This window comes from Myotis davidii, unplaced genomic scaffold (assembly GCF_000327345.1).
Source record: "Myotis davidii unplaced genomic scaffold, ASM32734v1 scaffold496, whole genome shotgun sequence".
Lineage (NCBI taxonomy): Eukaryota > Metazoa > Chordata > Mammalia > Chiroptera > Vespertilionidae > Myotis > Myotis davidii.
In genome coordinates, this window is record NW_006289398.1 from 587,751 (window position 1) to 608,969 (window position 21,219).

At 44.8% G+C, this 21,219-nt stretch overlaps 1 protein-coding gene across 1 annotated transcript in view; it reads left to right on the plus strand.

The window, feature by feature from the left end:
* Positions 1 to 19,075: 19,075 nt before the first annotated feature.
* LIFR (leukemia inhibitory factor receptor alpha) overlaps positions 19,076 to 21,219 on the plus strand; it is a 121,655-nt gene continuing 119,511 nt past the window's right edge. The window contains exon 1 of the mRNA XM_015562601.1: positions 19,076 to 19,954. The gene's annotated coding sequence lies outside the window, so the exon portion shown is untranslated. The remainder of the gene's footprint in view (positions 19,955 to 21,219) is intronic.

Below are 21,219 nucleotides of genomic sequence, written 5' to 3' on the forward strand. Positions count from 1 at the left end.
AGAGTGACATGGACAAGTACCTGCAGTCTGTTCAGCCTCATTTGGAAAAGACAAGAGTGATAACAGAGTACATACTTTAATACTCGAGGGAGAGAAAACCTCAATCTACCAACAGTATGATGACTGCCAGAAGGAAAGGGTGGATAAATAGAAACCAAAGGAGACTTGACTTGGGGTGGTGAACACACAATACGGTATAACAGCGATTTTAAACAGGTGTGCTGTGGCACACTGGTATGACACAAGAATTTTTAAAACATGCGATACCTGACTATTCAGTCAGGGGCATTAACCTCTTTTCCCTTAGAATATATAGATACAGACAGCCAACACAACAACAGCCTTCTGGTATGAATGAATCAAAATTATACCTATTTGCTTAGATTGGCAAAAAATATAATTTTTTTGTGTGCTGCAGTATTTTAATTACTTTATGTGTGCCATGAGATGAAAAAGGTTGATAATCACCACACTATACAGATGATGTAATACAGAATCGTACACTTGAAACCCATGTAATTTATTAACCAGTGTCACCCCAATAGATTCAATAAAAGTGTTTAAAAGAGAAAAGAAACTTAATCCCATCTTCTTGATGCTTACAGTTTCATTGGGAGACAGACAGTAAACCCCAAAAGTGAATAGATCATTATTTTGAGATGTAGTCACTAATATATTGTAAAATATTTTGAAAGAACGTAGGCCTTGAACAGTAGGACCCAAGCCACTAGAAAGAGAATGCAGAAGCGCCCATTCTCCAGTCCTGTTCTTGAGTTGAAGGTTGCGCCATGGGGTGCAAGATGCATGCTTCATCCCTTAATACAAATAAGATGAGTAACTGCTGGTGACACAAAGCAAGTGATTGTCACTGCTTCAGGCCATGCTGGGGACCTGGGCTCCCCAAATGCGAGGCGATAGCTGTGGCGCTTCCCTGAGCTGTCAGTGGGTGTGGCCAAGCAGCAATCAAAGGAAAGGCCATAGCTGCCCAAGGATTCCATGCTTCCCAAAGGCCAGAGAGACACAAGTTTTGTTTCTGAGAAATTAGTGGTTTGGGGATTTGAGTTCATTATTTTCTTCTCCATTCTCACGCACTGGCTTCATCTTCAAGCCTCCTCCCCTTTCTGTTCCATTCCTTGGTGTCAGTCAGAGGGAGCATTATTAGCGAAAAGAGGGCTTGGGTTTTATTTTTTTTGTTGTTCTTGTTGTTTATAAATCATAGAAGAATTTTAGAAGGGAAAATGGTCAAAAATAGAATTTTAAGAATTGTACTACAACTGGGTCATAACATGTCTCACAAATGAGCAACGGAATGCCACAGTTGTTATTTGTGTCCCAAACAAAACCGGATGGAGCACTGTACCTGGATTTATAAGACAGTTGCAGGCGTAAGGATGGTGCTTCAGAAAAACTTCCTGAATCCAATGGAACATTTCATGTGTTTGAAAAACAAGGGTTGCAGTGGATGGAGGGCCTCACCAACACCTTGCCCTGGCTGCATTCCAAAAGTTGTCATAACTAAAGGTTAAAATATATGAGGATGGTCCAACAGAATCAACTTCCATGGAAGTAAACTGATTCATACACCATAAGCTGAATCACTTGGTTTTTCAGGCGCATGGAGAGGAAGGGCCATCTCCCCTCGGCCAGGACACGCTGACAGCTAGTCGATGTATAGTCTAGTCGATGTATAGTTACTTCTTGTTTGAAAAGGAGTAAGAAATGGACCAGAATCCGGAACTAAAACGACAGAAACCTCAGAGACAACTCCCACAAGGAAGAAGGCGTGGGCGGTCCACTGGGTTGCCCAACATCACAGTCTGGCAGCATCAGACTCTTCTTCCCGAGTCAGAGGAGAGGAGCACGTCTCAACACAAAGATTCTTCCAGGTTCACCCGGATGACCTCTCTCTCCCATTCCCCAAACCACCCGACCTGTCTCCATGTCTTCAGGCCCAACAACACCTTCCCATCCACCCCAGCAGAGACTCTCTCTCCTGCCTCACAGGTAACAGACAAGCCTCAAGCTCACCGCCTCTGCCTCAGCACCACCCATCTTCCCTGGCCTCTCCTTAGACCAGTGGTTCTCAACCTTCCTAATGCCGCGACCCATTAATACAGTTCCTCATGTTGTGGTGACTCCCAATTTCATTGTTACACATTGAACATAATTAAAGCATAGTGATTAATCACAAAAACAATATGTAATTATATGTGTGTTTTCTGATGGTCTGAGGCAACCCCTGTGAAAGGGTCGTTTGACCCCTAAAAGGGTTGCGACCCTCAGGTTCAGAATCGCTGCCTTAGACAGTCAGAGAGCTGCCTTTCCTCCAATGTCACCTCCACCCTTCAGGAATTTGCTACTTCAACCACTATACTCTTTCCTACGTCCTCTGTGCTCATATTCTCAGGGATGTGCTCGATTCTCCCCAACTTTATTTTATTTTTTTAAGTATATTTTTATTGATTTCAGAGAGGAAGGGAGAGGGAGAGAGAGATAGAAACATCATGATGAGAGAGAATCATTGATCGGCTGCCTCCTACACCGCCCCTACTCGGTATCGAGCCTGCAACCCCGGGCATGTGCCCTGACCAGGAATCAAACCATGACCTCCTGGTTCATAGGTCTGCACTCAACCACTGAGCCACACTGGCTGGGCGGTTCTCGCCATCTTTAGAAAATAAAATAACATCCCTCAATTGTACATTCCTCTAACAAGGGACCTTAGGCACTTAAGGGCCAGGATTCTAGAAGAGGTGGCGTCTCCTCTTCCTCACTCCATTTCCTCCTTACCTGCAGTCCACCCACCCCACAGACACTACTCTCCGTAAGGGCTCTGGGGCCTTTCTGGTTGCTAATCTCATGAACGTGTTTTCATCCTGGCCCTTCCTGACCTCTCTGTGGCATTGGGCACTCTTGTGTCTTCCTATTTCTTAAAACACTCTCCTTCTCGTCCACAAAACCACTTGCTCTTGGGTTTCCTTTGAATTCTTTGGCTTCCCCTCTCCGCCTTCCTCTTGGCTCTGTTTCCCTCATACATGTGGGAGTTCCCTGGGGATCTATTCTGATACATTCTTGTCCTTCTTCACTGTTCCCAGAGCGATTTTTTTTTTTTAAGGCAAATAGTATCCTTTCACTCTCCTCAAGGCCTTTCAGAAGCTCTCAATTAACCTCAATAAATCCTGACTCCTCTTGCCAAACCTCTCCTGATCAGACTCATGGTAGCTTCATCTCTTTCCTTTTCCCTACGAACTCTCTGAGCTCCAGTAAAATTAGCAATGAACTGAACAAACCACATTCTTTCTGGCTTCCGTGTTTTAGAAAACACTGTTTCCTTTGCTCAGAGCGCACTTTCTTCCCCCCTCTTCACCGAACAAATTCTAAGATTTTCTCCCAATGCTCAGCACCCATTTCTATCACAGGGTTTATTATTTTGTATTGCTTTTGCCATTGGAGTTTGAGTTTCTTAAGACAAGGACTCTTTTATTTACTTATTCTTTTAAGCTCTGTAGACTCCCTGCCTAACACAGTCCCTGCATCAGCAATACATTTGTTGAAGGAATGAGTGAATAAATGAAAGACCTCATTCCTCTTGATTCCAAGTCCAGTAAACTGAGTTCCGGTCACATAGACTTTTCTATCAGACCTGAGTACAATGCTTCTAAACCAACTGCACATTCTCTGCGAAATAAATATCTTGGTTATTGATTTTCTATCTTCAAAATAAATGTAGTTCCTGTTGAGAGTAATGTGTTTGTTCTGGCCTTCCTGGTAGTCATGGAAATGAATTACAGCCTTGGGTAAAAGGGCATCCCTCAGTCAAGGGGATGTGGTGTGATCTGGTGGGTAGAGAGGGCGTCTTGGAGGCAATATTCTATTTATAATTAGTGTTGACTCCTCCAGGCCACTAAGGTGACAGGCAGTAAGGACCGATCTCTCCTCTCCTCTTTTCCAGTCCATCCCTGACATGATGCTCGCAGAGGGATTTGCTCTTCTATTTCCAGTTGAGTTTTTTTCTAGGTTAGAAAAGCATTTGCTGAGAGATGGAGGCCAGAGAGAACTTTGCTAAGATTTTATTCTCATGGTTTCTGGTTTGGTTGCTACATCTGTGTAGTTCTTATGAGCTCATTAAGGGTTTGTGCTGTTTTCCTCCAAAAAATACGAATGTCTTTAAGAACAGGTACCATGTATTTTTCTTTCTTTGTAGTGTCTCTCAAGTCAAGTTTAGCTATCTACTTTCAAAGTTTTGGCTAACAGATCTTAATAATGGTTTATAAGTAGAGTTACTAATCATGAACTTAGATACCTTTCTTGAGTAAAAGTGGAAAATAATCATAAAACCACCATTTAATATTTAAATCTCCAAGGTGACGAAATATAAGCTTCTCTATGGAACCCTAGAGTGTGTGAGAACACCTCAATCAGAAAAGATGCAATATCATGGCACAGGCTTTACAGCACAATGATATGATTTTCCAACCTATTTCTAGGACAACAATAATATGTTTTTAAATTGTGGCATAATCTGCTGCAACGGATTACTGCAGTGATGGATTGCTTCCTGTAAACATAGTTGTGTGTAGCAAGAAGAGAAGTTAGGGTCCACATTTAGAATGAATTTCAACCACACCCACATTCTGGATAGGTCTAGCTCCTGAGTTAAATAATAAAAAGACCTGAGCATTTGATAGAAGGACCTTTGGTTCAAGACTTCTAGATCGATGAAATCTCTTTGTGCTGTCTAGTCTCCAAGACAACCCCCTTTGGTCTTTGCCTTCTGGTATTCATACTCTTGTGTAGTCTCTATCTACAATGAAGAGAGCCGGCATGCATACCCAACAGGATTTGTAGACACAAAAACATGCAACGTTTGAGGTTGGCTCATAAAAGACATTGTGTCTTCTGGGTTACTCTGTTGGATTTTCACAGCAGCCCTATGGAAATGTTCATGTGACCAGCCATTTTGGCCTCTTGCCTCCATCGACTTGCCAGCAATATGCATGAGCCATCTTGAAAGTGGATTCTCCAGTCCCGGTCAAGTCTTAAGATGACTGCAGGCTCAGCCAACATCTTCACTGCAACCTTGTGAGAGACCCTGAGCCAGGATCAACCAGTTAAGCTGCCCTTAAATTCCTAATACATAGGAACTGTGAGGTAATAAGTGCTTACTATTGTGTTAAGCCACTAAATTTGGGGTAATTTCTTACACTTCAATGAATGAAACTCAAATCTGAATTAGGACAAACCGATGGTTTAATGCTGTAGTGAATACTATGATCACTGCCTAAATTGCTTCTTCAGGACTAACATAACCATCAGCCAACAACACATAGCTATATCCCTCACTACAAATTGTTCTCAGCTGAAGTTATGTCTCATCCAAAATTATATCCCCTGCCTGGGGCAGCCCATGACCAATGACTAACTGATGTAGAGATAAAATATCTAGCACTCTTGCTTTATTCTGTCCTTCTTTCCAATCTTGCTTCCTTCAGTTCCTTAAAGATGAATCTCCTGGATGTTCTCCAAAAGAAACCTTATACGTGCAACCCTGTCTCACAGTCTGGTTTCCAGTGCACTTAGCCTAAAGCAATGGCACCTGGATGGTCCTTGGAAGCGGAGCACATGGCAGATGGCCCGATTGGTTTGTCAGGGCCTAGGAAGGGGACAAGGATCCCTGGGGAGGAGGCCCTTGGATGGGCCTATGTGGGTGGGCACCACTAGCCTATACTGCAGAAGAGGCATTAAATAGCCAGTGACTCAGCTGGTAGATGTCAGACAGCCTCTGTCCTCTCCAATCTGGTGCTTATAGGATGGATTCTTGAACAGAGCAGCCATGATGGCAGAGATGATGGCTTATGCGTGGACCCAACAGCACACTCACAACAGCCAATTTAGCTCACAGTGCTGCCAGCAACAACGAGCAACACTGGCTCTCCAGTAAAGCACCTTCACTCGAGGACACCAGCAGTCGTTCGGTAGCATATCAATTCCTTCAGTTTGGTCAGAGCAGCCTCAGCCCTTTCCAGTGTGTTGCCTGGAGGGTGCCGCCTGCCTGAGCTGCTCCTGAGACGCCATTTCAGAGCCTCCTTCAGTTTGCAGGTCCTGAGGCCTCTGTGCTTTCTGACACCCTTAAGTGAATAGACACAACCAAGGAGCACAGCGTGCACGACTCTATCCCCCGGTGCAGTCCTTTCCTACAAATACCTTTGCCACGTCCAGGCCCATTTGCTTTAAAGGAAAGATGGGACAGCACGGGGACCTCCTCTCCATTTCCCAGACCTTTGGGGCTTAAGCAAGGTGGTGAGTTAGGACGGAGGAAGTGAGTTTTCTAGATGCCTGACACGTGTTCAGGACAGAAGCAAGCCCTCCTTCTCCCTGTGGGAAGAAGCCATTGAAAGAACTAACTCAGGCCCAGCTGGTGTGGCTCAGTGGTTGAGCGTTGACCTTGGACCGAGGAGGTCATGGTTCAATTCCTGATCAGGGCACATGACTGGGTTGTGGGCTCGATCCCCCATAGGGCCCATGCAGGAGGCAGCCAATCTATGATTCTCTCTCATCATTGATGTTTCTAGCTCTCTCCCCCTCTCCCTTCCTCTCTGAAATCAATAAAAATATATATTTAAAGAAACAAAAATAAGAAAGAACAAATTCAGCGGATGCGGGTAGATCCTGGCTCCGCTGGGTGGTGCTGGCAGAGGAACTCCCCGCACAGGCCGAGTGGCTGGACACAAAGTGGTGGGAACCGAGCTGCTGCGTTTTCCCCAGCAGACAAGGCATCTGGAATGTGAACTGGACGGGCAGGTCCTGGCTCCAGAGGGTCTTTCTTAGAGTAAAAGAGAAATGTTACTCAGAAGTGGGAGGGGCCCTGAGAAGTCCTGTGTTACCTTAGAAGGACCGGGAGGAAACAGAGCCCGGCTGCCCTGCGGGCTCTCACTGCAGGACTCCATCTGCCCGCCCAGCCACGAACACTGGGATCCTTTCTACGGCTCTTTTAGGACCTGTTTGGGGCAGAAGCAGAGTCAAAGAGTGCATTTCTGCTGCTATTCTTGCTCCTTTCCCCAGCCAACCCTCAGTCGCCAGCAGTTTTCAAACCATCGTTTAGCTGTGAATACCCGAGATTTTCTTCCTGGGCTGACCACAGTCGCCCGGTGGTCATGCCACTTTCTGGCAGAGCCGGGCAGAGGGCCAGCTGCCTCAGATCCACGGAGAGGAGGGGCGAGGAGCGACGCCTCCCCTTCACGGGCCAGAGGGGCTGTGGGTTTCAACCGCCTGGACACTCAGGGTAGAATCAAGCTGAACAAATTATAGGGAGTAATTTAGGGACAGCGTGGGGGTTGGGGTGGGGCCTGTGCCTCCATCCAGACCAGAGTTCTCCAAGGCCTTCATTTTGCGAAGGTGTCGTAGCCAAATTTTGGCTTTCTCTTTGTAAATGAACCCATGTATGGAAAATTCTGGAAATAAAAGAATAAGAAGGAGGAAACAAAAAGACAAATGGGTCTTTTCAATGCTAGCTATCAAATGACCCTACAATTTCAGAGCCCGTGTCCCCTGGGGATTTTTCTGCCCCTGTTAGCAGTATTTTGGGCTTCCCCATCTTCTTCCCAATGCCAGGATGAAACCCGCTGGGCCTCTGAGTGGCGTGCAATGGAGGGAGACCACTCAGTGTTAGCCACTGGCCAGAGGTCCCTGAGCAGGGGGCAGCCTGTGCTGGGCATTCACATGGCTCTTCTGCTTTGGTTTGAAAGCTACAACTTCCATATATAAAGCATTACAAGTAATCTTAGGTCCATACATTAGCAAGGGTGGTGGATAAAGACATAAGAAAAGAGGGATTTGACGTTAACAAAAGAGAAATGTGAGGTGGGGCTTGAGAGAGGAGGGACATGGAGCAGAGAACTGAGTGAACTGCAGAGTGAGGGTGAGGATACCGAGGGGACTGCGTGAGCCCTACTTAGCAGCACGTCTTTGCCTTTGAACCCCACTCCCTCATCTTCATCACTTTCCAATGTCCTCCCTTCCTGCCTGCCTCCCTCCCTTCTTCCCTCCCCCCCTGCATCTCCCTCCCTTTTTCCCTCCCTCGTTCCCTGCCTCCCTGCATCTCCCTTCCTGTACTGAAATCTTGCTCATCCTTCACATCTCATTTAACCCCCATCTTCTTCGCATAGACCTTTTCCGCACCCTCATCCCACGTTGATTTCCCTTCTGGGAGCTCTCCTTCTATTTGCAGTCAACATCACCCAGCTAAGTGCTCAGTGGATTTCTGTTTATTACAAGTGTGTGCCTTGTTGATCTTGACAAAGGATACGGCCCTTCAGAACCAGGATCCTATCATCCAGGGGGACGAGCCATCGCAGGCAACAGTGGAGCCACTTTGCAAACACGGGCTCAATGGACTGAGAGTTCAGGGCCTTGTTTTTCTGGGAACATCCTCGTGCCAAGTGTCCCCTCTGGAGCCGCTTCCCATCCCGTGGCCATTCCATCAACAGCTGCACAGCCCGCCTCACACTTCCCATGGCTCTGCAGTGCTCCCTCCCTCCTCAGCCCGGTGGGTGAGAGTGTTGGCTCCATGCAGAATGTTTTAGAAGACGAATGACATTGCTCTTCGACGACAGAGAAGAGCCGCTGGCCTGCCTTTTGTACTTTATACATAAATATTTGTCCAAGCCACGTTTGGAGACTGCACACTCAGCATGGGAAGGAGGGCAGGTCAGCTGGTGATCTTTTCGGGGACACCCAGCGGCGTCAGCCTCCATGTGGAGGAGAGCCGACCTTGGTTAATCAGTGTGTGATGCAAGACCTTCGCTCTGGCTCAGGTCCCTCCTGTCCTCTTCTTACCATTCTGAGTTTCTAAGATTTCTCTCCCAGGGCGCCTGGAGGATAGGAAAGAGGAACAAAGAGAAGAAGACAGTTAACAAAGGCGCCGTTGTTAGTGGCCACTCCGCCCTGCTTCGAGACTTGCTGGAGGGAAGGCTGAAGGTGATGCTCAGAACTGAAGTTTGGGGTTTGGGATCGCCTGGAGGTTTAGGAGATGTATACCAACCGTGTCCCCATGGCCCTGGGAATGTCCAGAATGGTAGTCTGAACACAAAGGGGGCCACGTGCAGTATTTGAGATATATCACGAAGAACTTCACCCACTGCTTTCACTTTATTCAAGATGTACTCATAATTACTATCATTTCACAAATGCCAGCTAAGTGCCACTTTATGTAGGAGATTATCTGATCTGCAAAACTACTGTTTGCAGTGAAAACAATCATCCCATTTTACAGATCAGGAAACTGAGGCTCCGAGTTCAGTAAACGTCATCTGTTCAGCATGCACTGAGTGCGAGCCTTCCACGTGCCAGGACTTAGAAGGGAGCGAGGTGGGGCCTGGGGCCAGGGCAGGTACGGCAGGATTCCCAGCCAGAGACTTTCCATGGAAATGCGTTCCCCCTTAGGGAGGAGGTCTCCATAGGCTCTTTGCCTCCATCCCTGTTTCAGAAACAGTCCCTTTGAATTCTGGAAGCTCTGTGAGTACAGGTGAGGACTGTTAACTACGTTCACCAAACGGCAGTGACCATATTGGAATATGTCTGGTTTGTTGGTTGTTTTTAAAATGACAAGTAGAGAGAGAGAGGTTTTGAACTTCATTTTGTGCTTCTTCACTTAGGAGCCGATTTGGGAAAGCATAGGAGAGCCAGTAGTTCCTAAGAGCAATGTTTTGGCTGTAGGAGCCTCTTCAGTGGAATTATCAGAGTGGAAGGGATCAGGGTGGTTTGCTTACAGGAACTTAGTCTGACAGTTAAATGATCTTCTCCAATTGCCCTCTAGGTTCTGTCTCAGAGAATCTATCCTGTTCCCCAGCCACACCCCCGGCGGCAACTTGGACTCCCCTTACCTGGGCTTACCGAGGGAAGCCACCTGTCCAACGAGCCACTTCCTATCCACACTGCCATCCACAACTCAGACCACGAGTTTTCTTGCTATTTTTCTGCAATGAATAGATCTCCACAGCTCTGGTTTTATTTCCCTCAATTCCATTTCCCACACAGCTGCCAGGGTAAATTTTCTGATATGTAAATATGTAATATGTAAATTTGATCCTGTTTCTTCCCAATGCACTTAGGATAAAGTCCAAACATTTTAGCAGAGCAAATACGCTCCCTCATAACATGGCCCAGCCCTGTTCAGTGCGATGTGTACTATCTTCCAGGAGCCACATTTGAAAAGTAAAAAGAAACACGGGAAAATAGTTTTCATATCTATTAAACCCAATATATTCAAAATAGTTTTATTTCAGCATACAATCAGTATTTTAAATACCAATGAGATACTTTTTCAGTCTTTTTCCTTGTACCTTATCTTCATAATCTGAACATCAAAACATCTATACTTAGATTTCATAAAATTTAGACTTGAAAAAGTGCGTTCACATGTCCGAATTGTTCAACATATTTACAATTATTCCAGTAACAGAGTCAAGCATTGGTTTAAATTAAAATTAAACAGCATTCAGAATTCAACTATGCTGTCACATTGGGTACATTTGAAGCACTTCATAGTGGCAGGTGCCTAGCGGCCACCATACTAAAGCGCACAGATCTGACCCTGGTCAAACCCTCAATAAGACCTCAAGGTCACCCTGCTAAATAAGGTAAGTCAGACGGAGGAGGACAAATACCAAGTAATATCACGTACATGTGGAACCTAAAAGTGTCAGACTCATAAAAAACCGAAGCGTAGAATGGCAGTTACCGGGACCTGGGGGTGGGGGCATGGAGAGATGTTGCTTAAGGGCCCAGACCTGCAACTATACACAAACAAGTCTGGTAATCGAATGCGCAGCACAGTGAACATTGGCAGCAGCATTGTATCATAATCAACAGACTTGCTAAGAGAGTAGATCTTCATTATTCTCACCACAAAGAAGAAATAATAATTGTGCTACATGGTACAGCACTATCTTTACCATGGCAGTCATAGTGCAATATAGAAATGTATCAAAGCAACATGTTGTACACCTTACATTTACCCAATGCTATATGTCAAATATATTTCAATTTCTAAACACAAAGGTAATAGCAACTAACAACGGTATATGTCAGGCACTGGTCTCAAGGTTTTCATATATTAACTTATTTTAAGTGAGTTGTCACGGGACAATAATCCTATGTAGAACTATTATGTCTACAGCTAAAGAAGGCAAAATAGCGACACAGAGAGGTTAAGTAATTTGCCCCAATTCACACAGCTAGAAAGTAGCAGAATGGAGGCTTGAACCCAGGTTGCCAGGCCCTTGAACTTGTGCTCTTAACCACAGCAATCTTGATGCCTCCGATCCCTGGACTCCAAGAGCTTTCTCTAGGCTGTCACAGCGGCTCTCCCCTGTGCTTTTCTGATTCTCCAGCGGCCGGGGGCTCATTGGCTCTTTCAGGCTGGGAGGGAGCCGTTTCCCACACTGCAGCGTTATTTTTCTGGTAATTGTTTGGTGCTTATCTATGCGGATTGTGGAATGTCAGGATTCATAACAAATTCCAGGGCAGAAAACATAGTTAATTGGATGTGCTTATCAGGACTCCCCCTCCTTCCCCCACTTTAGAGATGTCCAAGCTGCTTTTAAGCTGATACTGTCCCTCTACGCCAACGAAAGCCTTCGATCAACCCGCGGGGTTACATAACTCGGTGTGAACTCTCGGCTCAGGCCTAGGACAGGACCATTTCCTGTCCTCCCCGGCTAATGCAGAACAGCCCTTCCAGGAAACATGTGCTTTGTAAAAGCTGACATGAAGAGCACGCTAAGTCAGCCTGAGAATGGGGCACAGTTAAGTGTGATGGAATGTAGAAGATTAAAAATGTAACAAAAATATTACCACAGGAAATGAAAGAGCGGGAGAATTATGAGCAAGGCGGCTCTTACTGTTCTTTGACCTCAAGAAGTTACCTGGTAACGTGAGAAGGTAAAGGAATGCTGCTGCCATAAATCACTATTAAAATTCACATTAACAAAATGACATTTAAAAAATTAAGATGGAAAGAGGCAACCCTAATTGGATTCAGGTGTAGTCACACTAATCGGTATTCCTTTCACAGACGGAAGATAGGATTTATACAGCGATGCCAATGACATGTTAATGGCCGTTGGTGAACAGCACCCAACGGTTTCGCAAAAGCTGTAGAAATGAATCAGCTTCTTAATTGAACCCCGTAGGCATGAACCAAGAAAGATGATCTTCCAAGGCGCTAGCCAGAGTCTGGCCTTTGCGTAGCTCCAGGCCCTAAACCAGGGGTGGGCAAACTTTTTGACTCGAGGGCCACAATGGGTTCTTAAACTGGACCGGAGGGCCGGAACAAAAGCATGGATGGAGTGTTTGTGTGAACTAATATAAATTCAAAGTAAACATCATTACATAAAAGGTACGGTCTTTTTTTTTTTAGAGATGTGAGCATCTGAGGGCCTCAAACCGTGGGTGGGTACTCTAAGACGGAAATCCCGAGGCAGCATGAGCGTTGTTAGAGAAATAGTATATGGGTGGGGGTGTGCAAAACAACTTCTCCACTTGCAGGGGGGAAAAATGAATCCTGCCTTTCCTTCTCCCCTAACCCGTCTTCGTACCCGCCAGGGTTTCTCCTTTATCCCTGTCCACTGCCGAGAAAGAAGAGACTAGATGGTGGCATGCCACTTCACAAGGCCGCCGGTGTCCACGCAAGATGCTTTTGCCGGGAGCCCAGACTTCTGCTTCCAGCCACGATGGAGCAACAAGTCAATGGAATAGACCAGAAAGTCTGAAGTGCATCCTCATATACACAAGCAAATGATTTCTGCCAAAGGTAAAAAGGCAATTCCCTAGGAAGGATAGTCTTTTCAACAAATGGTATTGGAGCAACTGGATGATCATATGCAAAAAAAACAATTGATCTATTGTAACCTATGCCTCATACCACATACCAATGGATCAGAGGCTTAAATAAAAAGCCAAAACAATAACTCTTCTCTAAGAAAACATAGGAGAAATTCTTCATAGGCTTGGGTTAGGCATATTTCTTAGATACAACACCAAAACCATGATAGATAAAAGAAGAGATTGATACACTGGACTTCATCAAAATTAAGAACTCCTGTTCTTCAAAAGATACTGTTAAGAGAATGAAAAGATAAGCCATAGATTGTGAGAAAAATATTTACAAAGCATATATATGACTTGTATCCAGAATACATAAAGAAGTCTAAAGATTCAATAAAAATGGTTGCACAAATATACACCCTGAGCATCAGCGTGTTAGAGTTCCTGCTGCTCCACATTCTTGCTAATACCAGGACAGGAATACTTTGGATCACGTTGTAATTTCAGTGTTCATACCCCTAATTATTAATAAAATCAAGCAAACTTTCATAGACTATGTAGTACTTGAATATCTTCTTTTGTAAGTAAGTTTTTGCCCATTTTTCTTCTTAGTCTGCTTTTAAAAAATAATATGTAGACATTTTTTAAAAATATTCTAGCTATAAGTTGCATATATGCATAGTAAATATCTTTTTCCAAATTAAAAATAAGAAGATTCAATAATAAGAAAACAACTGACCCAATTTTTGAAAAGTGAAAAAAAACATTTGAAAAGACACTTCACCAAAGAAGACACGTGCATGACACATGAGCACATGAAAAGATGCACAAGTTGTTTAGTCATTAGGGAAACGGAAAATGAAAATCTGATCAGATACCAGAACACTTCTTGGAATGGCTACCGTGAAAAAAGCTGACGAAATCAAGCATTCTCCAAGATCTGAAGGAACAGGAATTGGGAATGCAAAATGGAACGACCACTCTGGGAAACAGCTTGGCAGTTGCCTTTTTTTTTTTTAAGTGAATCTTATTTTTCAATTTAGTTGAGATATAATGGACATACAACACTGTATAATTTTAAGGTTTTGATTTGATAACTTATTGGGTTGATTGGATACATTTGTATATCACAAAATGATTGACCATAGGGTTAGCTAGTACCTCCTTCGTGTCACATAACTACCATTTTTTTTGTTGTGATGAAAATATTCATGATCTAGTCTCTTCCCAACTTTCAAATCTATAAACAGGCTTGTTCACTATAGTCACCATGTTGTATATTAGATTCCCAGAACTTATTCATGTTATAACTGGAAGTTTGTGCCTTTGACCGACATCACCCCATTTCCACCACCCACCTGTGAGCCCCTTCCTATTATTCTCACCACCATTTTCCTCTCTGTTTACATTCTCCTCTCTGTCTAACTCATTTTACTTAGCTCAATATCCTACTTTCCTCATGTCGAGCAATGGACTTGGTAAGCTTGCCTGCTCCTTGTAGTGGGTGAAAGAACAGATGCCAGTTTCTATCTCCGCCTTCTTCTCAGAAAAGGTCCCAGAACCACAATCCAGTAAACTCTCCTCTCAGTGGAAGCCCTGAGGTTCATGTGTGTAGTTCAAAGTCAGTACCAAACCCGTTTCACCAGTTTCTAGGACCACGGAGTTGGCACCGGTGCATGACGGGCTCACTTCCAGTTCCTCATGTTGATGTGAGGCCATGTCTCCTTGGTGATGATCACGTCAGATCCACATGCTCTTTAAAAATCACACATCTGCCATCTCAGTCCCCCCCCCCTTACTCTCCATGCTAAAACAAGGCTAAGAGCACCTATGTGTGAAGTTCATGTATAAGCATGTTGTCTATATGTTTGAACTCAGGTAAATAAAGGAATCTTTCTTTCTATAAAAGGAATTTTGTCTATGCTTTACAGTGTGTGCAAAAAAACAAGCATGAATGAAGACAGGACAGCTTGGAGACTGCTAGAAAATGCTAGAAAATTCCAGTGCCTTAATAGATCTTTTGGCCTCAGCTTGCAATGTGGGTGTCCCCGGTGCTTCAATTAGCCAGTGTATCAATTCTCCCTTAACCTGGTGTCCACTAAAGAGCAACATAAAATTTGTACTTGCTTGGGTTTGGTCTTGAATTTCAGGATTTCCTTTCATCTCTGTGGAAGAACGGCACCATTTGAGCCAAGGAGATATTTCTTGTTTCTGGTTTGGTTTGTTTGGATATTTTTGGCAGCGAACACTTGCGTTTGTTTGCATGTTTATAATGAGCCCTTTATTTCACCCTGTGTGAATTTGACCTTTCACTTTTAATATAAATAAGTTGCAAATAAAGCAGTAGTCATTTAACCCTATGCCAGCCAGAGCAGCTAAATACTAAAACCGGAACGTCTAGAAGCTTTTGCTGGGATGACAACCTCTTCGCACTAGTTCAGAGCTGAAGGGTTCAGGGAAGTGGAAAAGGACCAGGGGGGTTCCGTTTCCTATTTACTGCCTCAACTGTGGTTCACACGACTCATCAAGCCATTTTGACATCTTTGTTAAGTGAGCCTATGACACAGCCCCGTGTTTCTGGTTCTGACCAATGCTTGGGCAGTGACTTTTGGTCCCTTCTGGACACCAATGTACAACCTGAGCGTGTGTGTGCAAACAATCCCTTTAAGACCTGATTGCTCAGCTGTGAAGTGCCGATAATAATATTTCTCTCACAAAGTAGTTCTGAAGGCAAAATGAATTGTGAACATCTTGCCTGTGTCTGGAACATAGACCATGCCCAATAAATGTGAGAGCCCTGCGCCAAAGTTCCTTCTGTTCCCAGGGCTGACTTCGTGAGTGGTGACCTGTGGCACCACATCGGGCCCCTGCTCCAAACGGTGCCGGCTGTTGGGTTCATGCTCTGCTGCCATTGTCTTGAAATTGTTAATACTCTTGAACAGCAGGCCCACCACGCTTTCACTTAGCACTGGGCCCTGTGGATTATGCAGCCAGTCTGCCTGACCGTTTTTACTCTTTCTCCTCTTCTTCAAACGTTTTGGATTTGGCGAACGAGATGAACTCTTGGTTGCCTGGTGAGTCCATTCTGTTGACTATCCACAGGGTGTTCTCATGGCCGGAGTGATGCCCATGGCTCGTTCCCTTCCCAGCCCTGGCCCAGGCCTCGCCCTTCCCCCTCACAGTGCTATCACTAACTTCCTGGTTGGGGCACATGCGAATAGGTCAGGGGATAGGCTTGAACAGAAAGCTTTTGTGCAAAGAATATGTTTGCCCACAACTTCTAGTCGACCCAGCACAGAGGTAATCTAATCTAAAGGCCCCATTGGCCACCGCATTGCCAGGGCATTGGTGGTTCCTGATAGTATGTTCTGTTCTGATGGTATGTTCTGTTCCTGAAGCTCCCCACCAGGGGCAGAGCCCGATGTTGTGGGGCCTGAACTTTAGGAACTTGGAGGCTCTCCAGAGAAAAAGAAAAGCCTAACCTACAAATACAAGACCATGTCCAGGGCCTTGTAGGTGTCGTGCTGGTGAAGGAGCCTTCAGTGTGTGTTCCCTTTGCCTCCAGGAAATATGCCCTCTACCTCCCCTTTGGGTCAAGGTGTCCTCTGGCCCATTCATCCACAGCAGGTGCTTTATATGCACTGGTGACACGAAAATGTTTACAGAACCTGAACATAGCACATTGTTCAGCTCCTGGGAAGGTTGCAGTGACTGGGGACAGGGCTCCCTCTTTTTAATTCCACGAATGACTTCATCTGCTCCTACCCTTTGACACCCTGCAGTTGTCAGAAGCGTGTTCATCGCTGTCCCCACCCTGTACTCTTCCCCAAGATCCACGCTTGTATGTGCAGTAGCCTCCTTGACCCCTTCATATGGGTCTTTTCTTTCCCTCCCTCCTCACATCCAGCCATAGTTTTTTGCCTGCCCACTGCCACCAGCCCAGCCCACGTCACCTCAACCTCCCAGATGGTCTCCCCAAAACCACACATGTTCCACTCCCATGCGGTCTCTGTTTAGTGCCCAGGGTAAATGTCTAAAACTTAGATGCTTGTCCTCCCCCAATGTAATATCCTTCAACAGCTTCTCATTGGGTTTTAAAGAAATTCTCTATCTGATCCACAAAGCCGTGGCTGCCCTCCCTCCAGACTCACTCCCGCTGCTCACCCCTTTAACCACAGCGCCCAGTTCAGGTCCCCAGGCACGCCACCCTCACTCCTGCCTCCCAGCCTTCGCTGTGCCGGGCCCCTGACCCGGGGCCCTCACCTCTGCTCATTGCATGATGGGCTCTTGTGTTCTTCAGGTCTCAGCTGAGATGCTGAGAACATAGGTCCACCCCTCGCATTATCTCTGTGCCTTGCTTGTTCCTTTATGGGACTTAGCATTTCGGGAAATTACATACTGTTTTTGCTGTTTGCTCATCCACTTATCTATTCTTCCATTCATCTGCAGGCTCCATAAGTTTAGAGACCGTGTCTGTTTGTTTGTTTTCTCCCCAATGTATAGTACCCACTTGGATGGTGGCTGGAGGAAATAGGCACTAGATACATATTTGTTAAATGAATAAATGAATGAATGAGCTACCCCTGAACATTGAACAGGCCTTATCACTGTATATCTATCATGTGTATCATAATTGAATTATTTCCCTGCTTGACTATAAACTACACAGGCAGGGTACAAATGATGTTTACTCTCCATATAGCCAGCATTTAACACAATGCTTGCGATGCACATCTCCTACACAGCTCTCAATCAATGCACATTTAATTAAATTCGCTATCAAATTATTGATGACTACTAGCTCTCAGCTTAGAAACAGCCTGTGGGACACAACAGAGGTGGTGATCTCAGCTGGAGGAGCAGGTGACAGGGAAGGGACTTTCAGAATTACCCAAGAATAAGATAAACCCGTGCTCTTTCCATAGCAGTAAGTTAGGTCCATGAAAGATACTTGAGATAATGGATAACACTATGCTACTCACTGAAGAGTGAATGCAGTGTATTACTATAGTTTATACCAGTGATGGCGAACCTATGACATGCGTGTCAGAAGTGACACGTGAACTCATTTTTTTGGTTGATTTTTCTTTGTTAAATGGCATTTAAATATATAAAATAAATATCAAAAATATAAGTCTTTGTTTTACTATGGTTGAAAATATCAAAAATATTTCTATATGTGACACGGCACCAGAGTTAAGTTAGGGTTTTTCAAAATGCTGACATGCCGAGCTCAAGAGGTTCACCATCACTGGTTTATACGAATGGAGAAAAGTGACAGCTTTTCCCCAAACATATCAGCACTATTATCTGTGATACTCATTAGGTGAGGAGCTAACTCATGCAATAGGTTCCCAATAAACGTTCACTGACTTAATGAAATACCAGTTGGCACATCTGGATGTTCTTATCTGATGTAACTGTATCTCTCCAACCTTATTGATAGTAAAACCATGGAGATATAGTACTATTTCTTTGAAGTCTCCATAGCAACACCCCACACTTTTTTTTGGTTTGTTAAGAGGTACCCAGGACATTGTTGTTGATTGATATATGGCATGTTTCCACACTAACTGCCAAGGCAATAAACCAGGAACCTCGTTGTTCTTTAGGGTTGCCAGACTGGTAATCTGCCTTCTTGCTAATTTGAATTTGAGAATCATTTTACATGTCACCTGGTGGCACCGTCATATCCTGACACGGAAGCAGTCAGGAGAGGTGTAGTGACTTGCTAAAACGGTCCCATAGCATAAACTAGACATCCAATGTTTATTTCGTTATAGAATGCTGAGTGTGTGGCTTCAGAATACTAATAATAATAATAATAAGAAGAAGAAGAAGAAGAAGAAGAAGAAGAAGAAGAAGAAGAAATAGAAATTAGATATGATTTACTTAAGTTGCATATTATTTAATAAGATTCTGAGCATTGAGAAGTATTTTTATTTTCATTTCTTTTTAAAAAATTTATTGTTGAAAGTATTACAGATGCCTCTGTTTGTTTGTTTGTTTGTTTGTTTTTATCCCATTGACACTCTCCACCTTACATCCGCCCCTCCCAGGCCTTCACCACTCTATTGTCTGTGTCCAAAGGTTATGCATGTATGCATATAAGTTCCCTGGTTAATCACATCCCTCCTTGCCCCACCCCCCTTCCCTCTGAGATTCACCAGTCTGCTTCATGCTTCTTTGTCTCTGGTTCTATTTTATTCATCAGTTTATTTTGTTCATTAGCTTCCACATATAAGTGAGATCATGTGATACTTATCTTTCTCTGACAGGCTTACTATTTTCAGTTTCATTAGGGAAAGCAGACTAAGGACTCCGAGGTTAATGCCAGATTAATTTGTATTATAAAGACTCCATTGTATTGAAATAGGGAGGAAATGTACAGAATGAGAGTGGTCATATATCATAGAGACAACGTTTGTGATTTATGATGCCACCCATTATTTTCATAAGCTATGATTCCTCTCAAAGCTTTAGTGCAGGGTGACTTTGTCTTCCTGCAAGAAGATAAAAACATTGTTCCCCATGACTCATGAATAACTAGCAGAGACTGCTTAATTATGAAGATAGCTTTTACCCTCATTTCCTGGCTTTTGATAAATATTTAAAATTAGTGTAAGCCCCAGTTTGAGATATAGAAGGACTCTGAACAATGACCCTCCAAGAATCCGAATTTGCCCCGATGACGCAGGCTGACCACAGTTTTAAGACTTTTCTCCTCCCCTAGTGCTAACGGGTCCAGGTGTAACTTCCTACGGCTCTCTGGGCAGGTCTTCTCTGTGCATTCAACAGGCTGCCAGTCCTGCAGGCGCTAGCTCTGGCTGCACAGTGTTATTATCGGGGGAGGTGGGGGGGGGGTTCTAAAAAATAGCTCTCAGACGCCACCCCAGACCAGTTTAATTTGAATCCTGAGTATGTGTTTTCTAAATATTCTAAGTCTTTGAAATGACCTGAATTTGATGTGCGGCCAGCACTGAAAACCGCTGGTCTAAAGTGGTTCTCTCCCCAGGTGGAGCCCCCTGTCCCAGGCCCAGCCCCGGGAGGAGAAGGACCCAGACCCGATGGAAGGGCTGGGTCCACAAGATCCTGAGCTGAGACGCGAGAAAGAGAACACAGGCTCCAGGTATGTGCCTGGAGGACAGATTGTGTTTTGTTTTGTTGTTGTCTTTCTGCCAAAAGTGCAATAAGAGAATCAAGGCCTCCACTGTCTCCCAGAGCAGGAGGCTCAACCTGGGCTCTGCTGACATGTAGGGCTGGAGACTCCTTTGTTCTGAGGGGCTGTCTGTCCAGGTAGATGGTCAGCCGCAGCCCTGGCTTCTACTCACTAGGGACCTACAGCTCTCCCCTCCCCAGATGTGACAACCAAAAACTGTCTCCAGACATTGCTCCTCTGGGGAGCAAGGTCATTGGTTGACACATCCTAGAGATAGCAGAAGGCCTGGTGATGACAGGGACAGTGTGGCTGTTGTAAGTATTGGCAAAGGGAGGCAAGTATGCCTGTGGAGGTGAAGGCACTGGAAGAAGTGGGCATTGGGGACAAGGCAGCAGATGGTCACAGAAGCCATGACTCAGAGCGGTCAGAGTGGCCGTGACTCAGAGCCAGCACCGTGTGGCGGGCGGGAGAGACTCCACGGAGGCTGCAGATTATGGAGTGATGCGAGGCAGCCAGGCGGTGGGAGCAGCTGCAGACCCTGCAGGGAGAGGGAAGGTGTTGGTTAACCTTGACTGGGGCTGGGAGAGAGAGGAGGCGTGGCCAAGGGTTCACAGGGATTTGAATGCCACTCTTGAAGGACTAAAATGTCACAGTTGGATTGGACTGAGGAGGACGGCCAATGAGAAGGAGTTCTGCTTGCTAGGGTGGGACCCCTGGGGAGTAAGTTAATAGAATGAAAGGAACAGACTCTGCTTTGAGATCTCCTCAAGGTGCACTAAGCACTACCATTAATGTTTCATTAGTCATAGGCATTGCATTGGGACTTTAAAAGTCATATCTACCTACCTCACTCTCCCTCCTCAGATAAAAGAAGAAAGGGGGTTAGAGAAAATGAGAGGGAGCGATTTTCAAAGCCTAAGAGATTAGCCCTGACTTCACAATTTAAATCACAGCATTCTACCATTTAATCAGGAGGGACCATCATTTCTTCTGTGCTTTTCTATGATAATCTCATACAGAAAGACCAGGTCTACAAAGACTGTGTCTGCGTTGATAAAGGGAGTTATGGCATTGGGAAACAATGTGTAATACAATGCGTATTTTTTTATGTATGCACTACACTCTTGGAAACAAACAAAAAACAATTCAGGAATACTTTCCAGAGCTCTTTTACACAATTCACCAGGTTTTCCAGGTTTAGTGAGCAAATGACTTTCTTTTTATAGAGAATCATG